The 13,065-nt window shown below is 34.8% G+C and overlaps 1 protein-coding gene across 3 annotated transcripts in view; it reads right to left on the bottom strand.

The window, feature by feature from the left end:
* Positions 1-13,065, bottom strand: part of ATRNL1 (attractin like 1) — a 431,847-nt gene that overhangs the window by 304,716 nt on the left and 114,066 nt on the right. The gene's annotated exons all lie outside the window — the stretch shown is intronic.

Genomic DNA, 13,065 nt, shown 5'->3' with positions numbered 1-13,065 from the left:
TAAGACACCTTGCTGATGTTTCTTAAAGGAAAGCTATGACAATGCCATTAAATACTGAGATGTGCTACTTTGTTAATTTTGCTAACATTCAAGGCATATGTTAAATCAAAAGAAAAGGAAATAGAGCATTTCTTGTAGATTAGGCTAAGTAAGAAACAGCAACTATAAACTTTTATTAGATGCAAAATTTTAATGCTCAGTTTCCCTGTAAATGTTCACCTATGTAATCTATTAGTCTACTCATATGGCAACTGCCCTACAGAGACTATTTTCTGCATTAGGAATATTGCAATATTTGTTGTTGAATATTGCAAAATATTGCAAAGTCTAGTCACTTAATTCTCTAGAAAAGTGTATTTAGCCAGAAGCCCCTAATACCCTTTTCCCATTCAACAATTGCTTTTATAGGAAATACATCAACTCAAACTTTGAGACAGGAAATGTAAAAGCAAAAAGATGTGCCCAATAACACTTCTGCAATATCACCAAGCAGTATTAAAATTAAGCTAAAGAACTGCTGTGAAGGCAACGACCAATAAAACCAGGAGTTAAAAAAAAAAGGAAAAGAAAAAAGCAAAAAGATGGTACTAGAACATACTGCTGTACATGCAGAAATGGAATTGTCATTTTACAGTGACATGATTATCCTCCAAAATAAATCAGTCTTAATAGAATAATTAACACATATAGAACTAATTTTATTTTCCTCTTTCTTGTTTTACCTTGTGATTTATATTTCTTTGGCCTCAAATTAATTTATTTTTATAGTAGCCTTACAGCACAAAAAGAAAAAAACACAGGTGTACTAACACAGTGCTAAGGACTGTGAGACAGAGAGAAAAGGTAAACAGAATAGACAAATATTTTGGGTTCCTGTCCCTCAGATATGGAACTTACAGTCATATTAAAACACAGACAATTTCACTCGAGCTTGAACTAACACTACTGAGATCATGTGACCACTGGTAAGGCAATTATTTTTTTCTGAAAAGCAACAGTCAACAATCTGGAAATCACAGCCCTCTTAGCTTTCAGGACTAAGCATACATTCCAGAAGTGGGATATTTATCCTAATAAACCCAGAAACAACAAACAGACTGATTATCTGTGGAAGAAATCAAAATTTAGTTTGGTTCCACTTAAAGACAACCTTCATCAATTAAAGGCTTGTATTTGTTCTTTAGCCATTTTTGTTCTCGTAAAATAGCCCTGCAGTGTTTCTATTTAATTTTTCCTTCTGTTCAAAGCATTCATCCTGAAAAGTGAACTGATTTCTTTTGTTTATTTGTAATAAATACCTCTCAAGCAATCACAGTAGAGCTGTCTTTAATCATCAGCAACTAACAGTATAAAGACAGCTTGGAAAATCATAATTTTGCTTTATACAAGTAGATAATGAAAATGCAACACACGAGATTAACACTGAAAGACAGACAGGATCTTTTTTCTTGTTAGGAACTGAGCAGAATCTTTAACAATTAACAAGAGTAATGCTGTTCCTGAATCTCTCATGTCAATACTGAGCCACTGTACAGAATTTTTACAGCTTGCTGTTGGAATAATATGCATTTTCTGCCAAAAAACATGCTGAACAAAAACATTGTCACATGAACTCACAAAATACAGTAGCAGCAATTTCATGTTTTCCATGTTAATCTGTTCGAAAAACAGAAACTTTTACACTAGCTTTGAACATAGAAAAATGAAAAATTCCAAGTGAAATCATTAATACTACTTTATTTGGAGATAAGTTTAACATGTCATACTTATCAGTTTCCTTTTCATTCTTTCCACTTATTCATTTCATTTCTAAACATAATATTAATATTAGTTACCAAAAACTAAATTGCCTACAAATTTAGACTGGGCTAACCTACAGATTTTAAGAGTTCAACTCAAAACTGAAGTCTGTATCTGATGTATGGGACAGTTTTTTACGTATCCAAGCATTTAAAGAGACCTTTCACAAGATTCAAAGTATTTTTTCTTAAATTACTCTTAGTTTTCCTCAGCTGTGAAGAGATTTCTCACATGAAAACACAAGAGAAAACTAGAATTACTTAAAAAGGAAGTAATTTCAGATCTAACAGACAAACTTTTACCAGCTTTAGTAAAAAACTAAAACAGTGAGTCTTGATAGTTATTTGCAAAGCAAAAACATAAAGTGAAGATTTTGGATACCTTCATGGTCTAATGTCCATACTGAGATGTGTTTTAGACTTTTTCAGACAATAAAAGGCCCAGTACCTACTATTATTATTGTTGTTGTTGCTGCTATCATGTCTTTTTAAATTTTCTTAAGACAGCAGCTTCTGTACTACTTTGGAAATTTTGGTCAAAATGTTCCTTTCATCAAAAGGCTGTTAGCTTTCCCCCATCCTCTCTAAAGAGAACACTGGAAGTTATAACAAAAAAAAATCAGAAAGATTATTATAAGGCAGTATACAATGCAAAAGTATTTAAAAGCATTCAAATGTTATTCATAGCAGCCTTAAAGGTCAGAAAAAATTCCAATCTAAGGTGAAAAACATCTGAAGTCAACAACTGGTGATTGCAACTATTTGTGTGTATTTGGTCATTCAGAGTAAAAGCCCAAAGAAAAGAAATGATTTCTACAATTTATCAAGCAAAAATGTCACAAAATATAAAGAAGTCAGCAAATCATTTCCCTCCCTTAGCCATTAGGATGTACAAAATACAACTGATTTTTAATGTATTCCATTGCAAGGGAGGCTTTTTTTTTCCCTAAATAACTAATGTGGTCTGGCATTATAATCTATTTCATTTAGCACTCAGAAAATGAAGACAGAATCAACTGCAATCAAACTGAAATGCCATTACAAGTTTTTTTGAGGATCTTCATTTGATCAGTTGAGGAATGAGTTGCACAATGCCTCAAAATCTATTTTCTCACCAGCTATGGGGGGTCCCAGGCCCCCTTAGGAAAAGGGGTGACCATTTCAATCCAAACCACAAGTAGAAAGGGAGATGCAGAAATTAGAAACAAGCAAAATTCCTGCTTTTTCTATTGCATTTGGGATGAGGAGACTGGCTTTAGTCAAAGGCTTATTTGAGGATCAAGTAACAGTGATTTAAGAAAATGTCATCTTCAGCTTGCAGCTGCCTGCCCCCAGTGCCCCCTGAGCCAGACACAACATCTACGTGAGCTCTTGACATCACCTTCAATACAGGGTAAAATATGTTTGTTTATCAGAGGCTGACAAAATCAGTACATTTCTAGACAGCTGAAAGTTTCTAAATCATGTCCTGCCTATCTCCTCTAGGAACATCATTTGAAAACCAATGGATTTACACATTTCATTAGGAAGGTGAACATGATACAAAGCTCAGACAGCACATCAGAAATACATTTTGTAAGTATTCCTTACCACACAAAATAAATTTATGGCACGTAAACCTGAAAAAAACCACAAAAATAAGAATACAGAGCAACTGGTTCATCATTGTCAGAAACTGTGCTCCACAAGAGCGTGCAGGAGGACTTGATCACTAACAGCAGTGAGAGCAAGAGAATTGTCATTAATCATTGCAAGTAGATTAAATAAGCACAGAGATAAAGGAATATAATATAAATCAAACTGCTGCATCTCTTCAATATCTGTAAAAGCTATAAGTGGTGATCAATTAAAGGATGCCTGAATTCAAAGTTCTCAGGATAAGATGCTGAACAAGCACAAAATGCCTGCTACTTACACAGATTAAGATAGCACAAGTTGTTCTTATTCTTTTTACTATTTCAGATATTTTTGTTGCATAGTAGACCTCAGGAACAGTTTAAATTAAGGTCTTTTCATTTTTCTTTTTAAAAAAGCTGCCTTGTTCACACTCCACTTGAGTAAATTAGAATTAACTTTGCTGGATGGAGAAGTTACACAAAGCAGCCTAGTGTAGCCACCAGGCTTAAGGAACAAAACTGTAGTTGATAAAATTGGTTACTAGTGATTTAACTACATAATTCCACTGTAATTGTTCAGGTTGGAAAGAAAACTTTCTTAGGCAAGAAAAAAAAGTCAGTAGTTCTCCACAACCAACCATTCCAACAGCAATCCTAAGGAGATGCTTGAACCAGTTGTTTGCCATGCTGACTGCTCCTAAAATCACATAATTCTGCAATGAGAACACACATCCTGGTTTAGGAAGTAAAGGCAGATTTGGAGAAACAAGAGGTAGCTTAAAGCAGTTGTACTTGACAGAAACTTTATAAAAATCTGTATGCAGTCAAGGAAAAACATCAAAAATGTTAAACATGTTGGACAGGCATCCTGTCAAAACCTTTTGAAATCCCACAGCCACACAAATAATCTCTCTCTGGAGGTTAAGCATGCTACATTCAACAGTTTTCCTCTTTTTAACTCTCATAAAATTATGAGCATCTGAATGTCTATTGATATTTGACAATGATACTTCCCCTGAAGTGCAACTCCAGGTCCTTCACTTAACATTATTCTAAGTAGGTTATGGAATACAAATGTATCTATAAAAAGTTTCCTAATTTTGGTTTGAGTTTTTTGTTTGAACTTACAATTAATTGTGCTAGAAATCATACTTTATAATACAGCTCTAGTGTACAAAAAAAAGAAATCAAAAAGAAAATTATCTGTGTACACAAGAATTAACAGCATATTGAGAAGTTTGTTTAGCACATTTTGCTTGGCAGTCAAAAAAAATGGAACAGTAATTTTAAAAGATTTTCCAAGTTCCTCAACAAAGTTTTTCCTATGGCAATCCACTTCTGGTTTAGTAGCACAGGACTGATTTTGAATACATTCTGATTGAAGAGAACCTAATTTAAATTCATAACTAAACCCAAAACCAGGCTTCACTCAGTGTTCAGACTATCTTGGATACTGTTCAATAAACAGCATTCATTAAGAAAGGAAAATAAATTTTCAAATCACCTTTGGGAAAAAAGGTCTTCTTAAAAGAGTGTTTATTCTGACTGTTCAAAATCTGCAAAAAGCAACATGAGGCTTTTCTTGAATAGATTATTGTGCTAGAATCCCTTTTCTTTGTGTTTCATATGAACCAAGAAGCCCTTTTCCTTCTACTAAAACCAAATTCCAGCATTTTAGTTAATACTGAACACTTTTATTCTATGATAAGGTATTTCATTTTGAAAAACCAAGGGATTGGTGTCATCTCTATTCAATACTGAATGGTAAAAAACAAATTAGGGAAAACAAAACAAAATACCACTACTATTGCAAAATGGGATTTCTTGACAGTCCCTTCAAAGCCTTCTGCTATTTTGTTTGTACAGCATGAACAAAATCATGTTATCTGCTGGAACTTAGCATGTGAGATTTTCTTTGTCTGAATAATCTTAAATTATAGCTTCTTATCACAGAGTTTTGCTGTGAACTTGTGACACACTGTTTCTTATAAACCAAGGTACAAGCAAACAGGTTTTTTAAATTTAGTTCTGTATTATAGTACCTGAAGACAGTACAGAGCACACTATACTCTTTCTTCCACCAACTTCCAATATTTACCTGTTTTTATATAAAATGTCTTAATTCAATAGGCTCCTGTGGTCTTGTGTCATAAGCATCCAATCTACTGAAAATCCTTTTTTTCTGTGACTAACCTTGAAGTGCCTGGACTAAAAGATACTTGTGATTTTTTAATTTCATACTTAGTCACTGTGAAAACAGGGTTTCTAGAATACAATATTTAACCTGATATACAGTTTCCTGTAAATTTTAGACAGCTAAAGATGGAATGCCAAATGTGTGATCTTGCACCAGTGAAGTCCACAAATACAATTCCCTACATGCTAGACATTAAAACAGCTAAGCAGAAAAACTATATAAAACCTCTCTATCCCAAGCTGCCATTTCATACTCTAAGAGAGTCAAAACTCCTATTTGGACATTGGTTCTACTTTAGGAAGATGCAGAAGTAAATGCTTTTGCTGACATTTATACTGCTAATTGAGGATATTCATGCTTCCTACATTTCTGCTTTTTTCCAGCAGATGTCAGTTAAAAGCTCTTTGCTCCTCATTGTTAGTCCTACCTTAAACAGGATTCATAGCCCCAGAATATAAGATTTTGGACCAGAAACCTTTTTGAAACAGAACTGCGTGTTGTAGAAGGAAAAAAGTCCAAGTTTACAGCTGTCTCTTGATGAAGTTTTAAATGCAAGACTTTTTCTCTGCTTTTTGACTCCAAAAAGTCACTTCTCAGGCCAACAACCCCTGCCCAACTTTTCCTGTTGAAATAGCATCATCCATCAGCTCCTAAAGCTCTTAGTCTCCAGGTGTTTTAAGGCCAAAACTCATAGAAAAACGGCAGCATATTTGATATTTACTCAACAAAACTATTCTTAAGTAAACAATTAACTCCGTATTTAGGTTTACTGTCTTAAATAAAGTCATACAAATTTATATTCAGATGCTTTATATTTGATGCTTCTCTACCTGCCCTATGCAATCCCAAACTATAGGTAATTCTAAAGCTACATAGCAATAGTGTTAAAGTGAAAAGACTGCTGCTTTCTGTTCCCTCATTGCTTAAATAACTTTTTGAAACCTTGAAATAGAAGTCTAAATGTAAATTAGCAGGTACCTTTCTAACACAACAATTTGTTAAAAAAAAGAAGTAAATTAAAAAACTGTTTTCCTTGTCATGTTATCAACTTTTTCCTTTATGAAAGACAGGTTGCTTTTGGTAATGTATGAAATTATGTAATCTGATGTCCATCAAATTTCATATACAAATGCTGTGTATATATTCATACATACATGTGTAACTACATTCTAAGAATATGGCTGGGGAGCAAACAAAGGCATCTTGTTTACATCATCCTGGGCTCTATGGGCCAATTTTCCTGGGATCTATTTTCAATTGGTTTTCCTTAGCACATTTCTCATATTTTTCCATAGATAGCCTAATTCAAATTGATTCTTTTGTTGCTAAAAAATCAGAATGGATATTACTTTAAAGTATGTGCATTAGAGCGGGTTTTGGTGTAGGCACCCCATCTAAGGAACCCCACAATTAATTTAAGGTGATCAAACTGGATTCTTTTTTTAAACATCTGACACACTGATTGCCCTCTGTGCTCTACAGAAAGAGAGCTCTGTCTGTTCTTGAGGGTGCTCATGGCAGCTTTTAACAGTCTTTCTTTTGGAGAAGAAAGGAAGGAAATCAGAATCAGCTCCTCCACAGAGGGTCATAATGAAAACACATTATGAAGGTTGCCACTGCTGAATATGTAAAAGTTATAGAAATAGTGCCAGAGAAAAAAATTTGTAAAGTCACCCATTAGGCATCTTTAAAAGTTAAATAGAACCCAAAATCCAAGGAGAACATTGTCAATCTGCTGCCAGGATGAGTTTAACATCTTTCTCATGTCTCTCTTTCACAGGCACTTGAAGTAATGGCTTGTGGCACCCTTGGCCTCTTCTCTCAAAACCCCACATCTCAGCTGTCAGTAACTCAGCAGAATAATCACATTTTCTGAAGAACAGGATTTGAACACCATGGAAGAGCATTCTTCAGATATAACTTCAGTGACAACACATCACTAATAAGTTTTAGTTTTTATTCTTTTAACCAACACAAATAATCACAACAATGTATCTATACAACTAATCTACTGCTGGGTTAAATTTTACCAAAATCCTTCAACCTAAGGTACTTTTAAGTAATTCTGACAACTTAGTCTCTTATTGATACTTGTCCGATTTACTTTTTTCATGTCTTGAGGCATTTCCTGTAGTTACATGCCAGTTGGGTGGCTCATGTCTAGATGCCAAAGTTTATGTGGAATGCTTTCAAGCAGCAGCACGTGTAGATGCGTGCACATAGGTTTACAAATACAGGTGATGCACACATGGTGTATATTTGCCAAAAACATACTGACTTTTGATAATGGTTTGAACACCTCATAAAAAATCAGATGTTTCCAGTAAAAGGTTAACTTCACCTTTCCAAACAGAATGATTACAAAGCAAACATGGGGGGAAGCTGCTGCCTTTGGTATTGCAAGTGTCCAATGTGTGATAACAGAGAAAGGAAAAGATCTATAAAGGCAACAGAAATGCTGCAGATTTGCTTAAAAAATGTCACCCCAACAGCCTGTGTGGTTGGAAGCTTTTACAGGATGGTCATCAGTGTCTCAGGTGCCTTTAAGGGCTGCTTAGAGAACAATCAGTGCAAGTTAAGACACAATTCTCCTGCTGTGCTGGGACTCACAGTCTCCTTCTCCTGCAAAAGCAACAATGGCAGCACAATTCTGGGAAAACTGAATGCTGCTTGGAGTGTTATCCCATTATTAAAGAAAATGACAATACAGCAAAATGCTTACATTATCTTATTATTATTAAATATATTATACATTCATTGCGTGTGTCATTAGTTACCGTAAAGAATTTTTTTCCTGGCATCTCATAAATTGTAAGGATAATTTTTTTAAAATACCATGCATAAAGAAAATGTCAAGTTGATAAGCAGCTAGAGCAATTTTGTTAACACTGACAACTTAAGTAGTGATTAATAAATTTGAAAATAATACTAAAAAACATCACTAAGATGAAACAAAAATTGTTCCAAGAAATCTCCCATAGTGGGGTTTTTTTGGTACTTTATGTGCAGTTTGTAGTACACATACAACTCTATTTTTTTCTAGAATTTCTATTTAAAAACTGCATATTTTCCAGAAATGCAGCACGTAACAGAGCAAGACCCTGAAGAAAACAAGAGAAATCATCAAGACAGCAAGCCAGGAGCTGTTCCCACCTACAGTCAAAGCTGGTTTACTTCCAAAATCCAATAATATTCAAGAATGAAAATTTCTGAAAGAACTGAAAATTTCAATTTTCAATATTTCAATTTTCAATTTCAATATTCACACCTTCAAAATCATCCCTCAAATAGGACTTGAGCAAAATTTAGAAAAAAATCAATCAAAGTGATTTAGAATATCTGCTTTCAAGCTCTTCAACACCTCAGACTGAAAGGCTGCCGAGATGTCCCAGGAACAGACAAGGCCGAGCTGTGAATTTCTCATCTAATCTTTACCACAACACAGAATGTGCCTTATGCTGTTCAAGACAGGGTTTGAATACTTAAATATTTCTGGCACAGGCTGACAGCACTGAAATTAGCACTCCAAGGACTGCCCATGGATTTGCTTGCCCTGGAAACCCAAACCTGTCTCTTCCCAGAGCACCCTATTTCCCTCATGCTCACAATTCACCTCTGCCCTCCCTCTTGTTTTCTTGCACATTGAGATAATTCTTAAAAAGGATGCTGTAACTTGACCTGGTAACTTGGGTGGTATCCTCTTCATGCTTTCTTTGCTAGACAGGGAGTTTAGATGACAAACCTTAAGCATATGCACAGGGTCTGGACTTATTAATTTGTGCACTAAGATTTGTTTCCAAAAAGGAAGGCAAATCTTATTGTACAACTTAAAATATTTCATAGTTTAAGGTAAGAAATCAATTTCATTTTCTATTGTGGCTACCTATTTGACACCACAGACTCCCTGAAACCATTTTAATTAGTATAAGAACAGATAACTAATAGATTACAGTCACAGAACTTCCCTTATCATAAAAGACCCCTGCAATTTATTACTGATTTTTGTACAGAATGCAGCAATGAATTAAATATAAAATAATTCAAACTATATATTTGTACAATGAAATGTCAGAAAGAACTGAAGGAGCACATATATCTTCACTGCAAGCCATATCTTAGGACAACTGAATATAAAGCTCATTTTTACACCAAGAATACAAATTCTAATTCTCATTCTCTGTACTGAAAAGAGACTTCAAGTGACAGAATTTAAATGAGTAATTGGTATTAGGTATGGTTATTTCAAGAAAAAGAACAGTAATGATTTCTTAAAAATATGACTATTGACAAACTACTGGCCATCAGCAGCCACAATACCACATTTCTGACACAAATAAACCAGTCTCAGCTACAGGGGAAACCTGCATAGGATGGAAAGCTTTTTAACTCCACAGTAACTAAAATCCTACAGATGCAAAAATAAGTAGTATACAACTTAGTAATATCTTAGTAACATTAAGGACCCAAAATATGGTAAATATCCATAGCCATATGGCTATACACAGCTCATTTTCCTATAAAATCAGAATACTTTATCTTCACCCAATACCTCCCTGCTTTCTAGAAGACACTACAGAATATTAGGGCTGGAGAAAAATGTGTGGAATCAGCTAATTCCCTACCCATTTCCAAAGCCTGAGACGTTTGAAAATTTAAAAGGGATAGTGTAAGTGGTAATGCAGATTTCATAGCATATTTAGGTAATCTTTCACAGTTTAACCAGTAGAAATTTTTCCTTGTATTCCACCTTAAATCTCTCTTGTTGTAACCTAATCCCATTACTTCCTCCTCAACCAAAATGGGGATGTGGGGGAAGGCTCTTTATCATGTCCCTCTCTTTTCAGCTTCCCTTCATGCATTTGAAGCCTGCTATTGTGCCTCCATCTTTTCTTTGTCCTTCTGCAAGGTTTGTCACATTTACTAAGCCTGCATAATATCAGAATGCAAAGCAAGTCCTTACATCTGTTTTAAAGCTATTGAAATGTCAGCAATTATAGTGAGTGAAAATCTCAAAAAGTCAATTTTTTTTACCGAGTCTTTAATCACAACTATTCAAAACCTTTTGGAATCTGAATTATATCTTTTTTCTATAACAACTGTTACTCATTCCATAGTAATTTAACACCATAACACTATACAATACTACTATAAATGTATCAGTTATTTGATGACAGTTGTAAAGCCACCATTAGTACCAGAGTAGAAAAAAATAATTTTAACAGAATTTGCCATCCTTGGACAAAGGTCAGAACAGAATTGATCACTCAGAGGTGGACAGTCATTTCTTTTAGAGCTTTCTGAATTACCTCCTTGGAGTATAAACAGAAAGGATTTAGGAAACTATTGGCACAGTTAAGGAAAAAAGATAAAAGTTTTCCAAGGACTTCAAGGCTTGCTATGCATGTCCTCCTTCCTGAGGGCTAATGGAGCCTATATAAAAAAGGAAGGTTTTCTTGCAAATCATTGTAGCCTGTATCACCTACAGCCAAACTAAGAGCTCAGATTTTACCTATAAGTACATATACCAGGACAGCAGGAAATGTAATGTGTGTACTAAATGCGTACATCAGTACTTTCCTCAAAACACTGCGAAAAAGTTATTTTATGTCATGAGTGTGCTATGGAAATGACCTGCAGATTTTGTCCCAGAGCACACGACTTCACCTCTGCACTGCAGAGATCAAGTACATCCTCTGTCCCCAGCTTTGACTGCTCTCCCATTCAAAGCCAGCTGTGCCCTTGTAACTATAGCAACTTGATCCATGAAGAATATTACAATATTACAGATGTACTTTCAGAGTTATAGTCATCATCTTGTCATGCCTTTACAAAGTTTTCAACCTGCATCCTCAAAGATTTTTACTCAGGAGCTCTGAGGCAAAAATACACCATGTGCTCAGGCAGCCATGGAACCAAAGGCTGAGTCTCGGTGGAAAAGCAAAGTCAGCTGGCAGCAGCAAACTGACACAGGATGCAACTCTAAAGATGACTGGGTTGGGTGGTTTTTTAGTTCCTTGTGATTCTTTTGTCCTTTGATTGGCTTTTTCATATAATTTCCTGCCTTATTTTCTTCTCATTTCAGTCACACTTAAGCTCAGCTTCTAACTGGGTTGCCCTTTTTTCAACTGGTATTTTTCTCCATATATTTCTATTTTAATTATGGTTTTAATTTCCAGCCAACTTTAATTTTTTTTCTGCATTACCAATAGCATTAGCAGAATGAAGGAGAAGATATATAGAACCATTACTTACTTTATGTTTGTACTGTGCCTGATCCCAGCTATTGTTCCAAGATCCTCTTAATTCCCAGTAACATTGATTTATCTATGGATCCCTGGTATTTTTTCCTGCAGAAATCCCAGGCCCACAGTTTGGGCACTTCTATCACAGTACTCATGATACTGTAGAAAACCTTACAGTTCACAATTACTACATCCTTCAAAATATCCTAAGGATGTAAACATTTATTATGCACTCTATACTAAAAATACAACTCAGCATAGTAGATAAAGCATTGAAATAATTATCATTTTTATTTTTTAAAGCATTCTCTAGTCAAAATGGCTCCTGTTAAAATCATGTCTACCAATAAAAATACGCATTTTTACAGACTAGGACTGAAAAAACAAGCTGTAAAATTTATAATTTTACTAGTCTTATAAATTGATTTCAGCCATTATTGCACCACGCATATTTCACTAAAGGTGATGGAATGCTTATTTGGTTGATAGCTAATGTATCCCTGAAGAATAAAAGCTGTATGAATACATCATTTTGCCATAAAGGTGATACAGACAGCAAAAGAACATTTTGTCAACTTCAGGAGAAAAACTGAACTATTAAGAATTATTTAAAGCATCATAAAGCCTCAGCAAAATGTTCAATTGTCAATAAAGGTAGACATTAATCTTTCTATCCCCTTGAACACAATTTTTACATATTGTGCTTGAGTGTACCAGATGTGAATCTTTATGCATTGCCTACTGCACATTAGAGTGCTGAGGAACCAACAAGGTCTTTAAATTAAGAAATACTCCTTGAGAAGCAAAGGTCTGGTTAAAGAAATATCAGTAATGAAGAAGAAAAAGTCATGGGGCAAACCCTTCCAGCATCCTCTTAGATTCAAAGCCAACCTTATTAAGCTTCCATAATGAATATGTTCCTCCTTCCACCATTCAGTTTTAAGACAAGGAGTTCCTGTAGCCCCACAGCAATATACAAAAACCACTTGAGTATCTGACTTCATTCTCTCCTTCACTTCAAGGAGAATCCTCCACTGCAGCAGTTTAAAAACTAAATTTTTAATAGGTCTGGGTGCCTTGCCAACCTCAGCACACCAGGACTTTTTGTTTCATCTGTACATGAGTAAGACCTGTTAGTCTGTTAAATGTGTAATTCCTCCACTAGCATCACAAATTTACACAAATCAGTGTTACAAGACATGCTGGCAGAT

This window comes from Molothrus aeneus, chromosome 8, assembly GCF_037042795.1.
Source record: "Molothrus aeneus isolate 106 chromosome 8, BPBGC_Maene_1.0, whole genome shotgun sequence".
Classification (NCBI taxonomy): Eukaryota; Metazoa; Chordata; class Aves; order Passeriformes; family Icteridae; genus Molothrus; species Molothrus aeneus.
The sequence above is the reverse complement of the archived record's forward strand: the minus strand, read 5'-3'. Positions and strand labels throughout refer to the sequence as shown.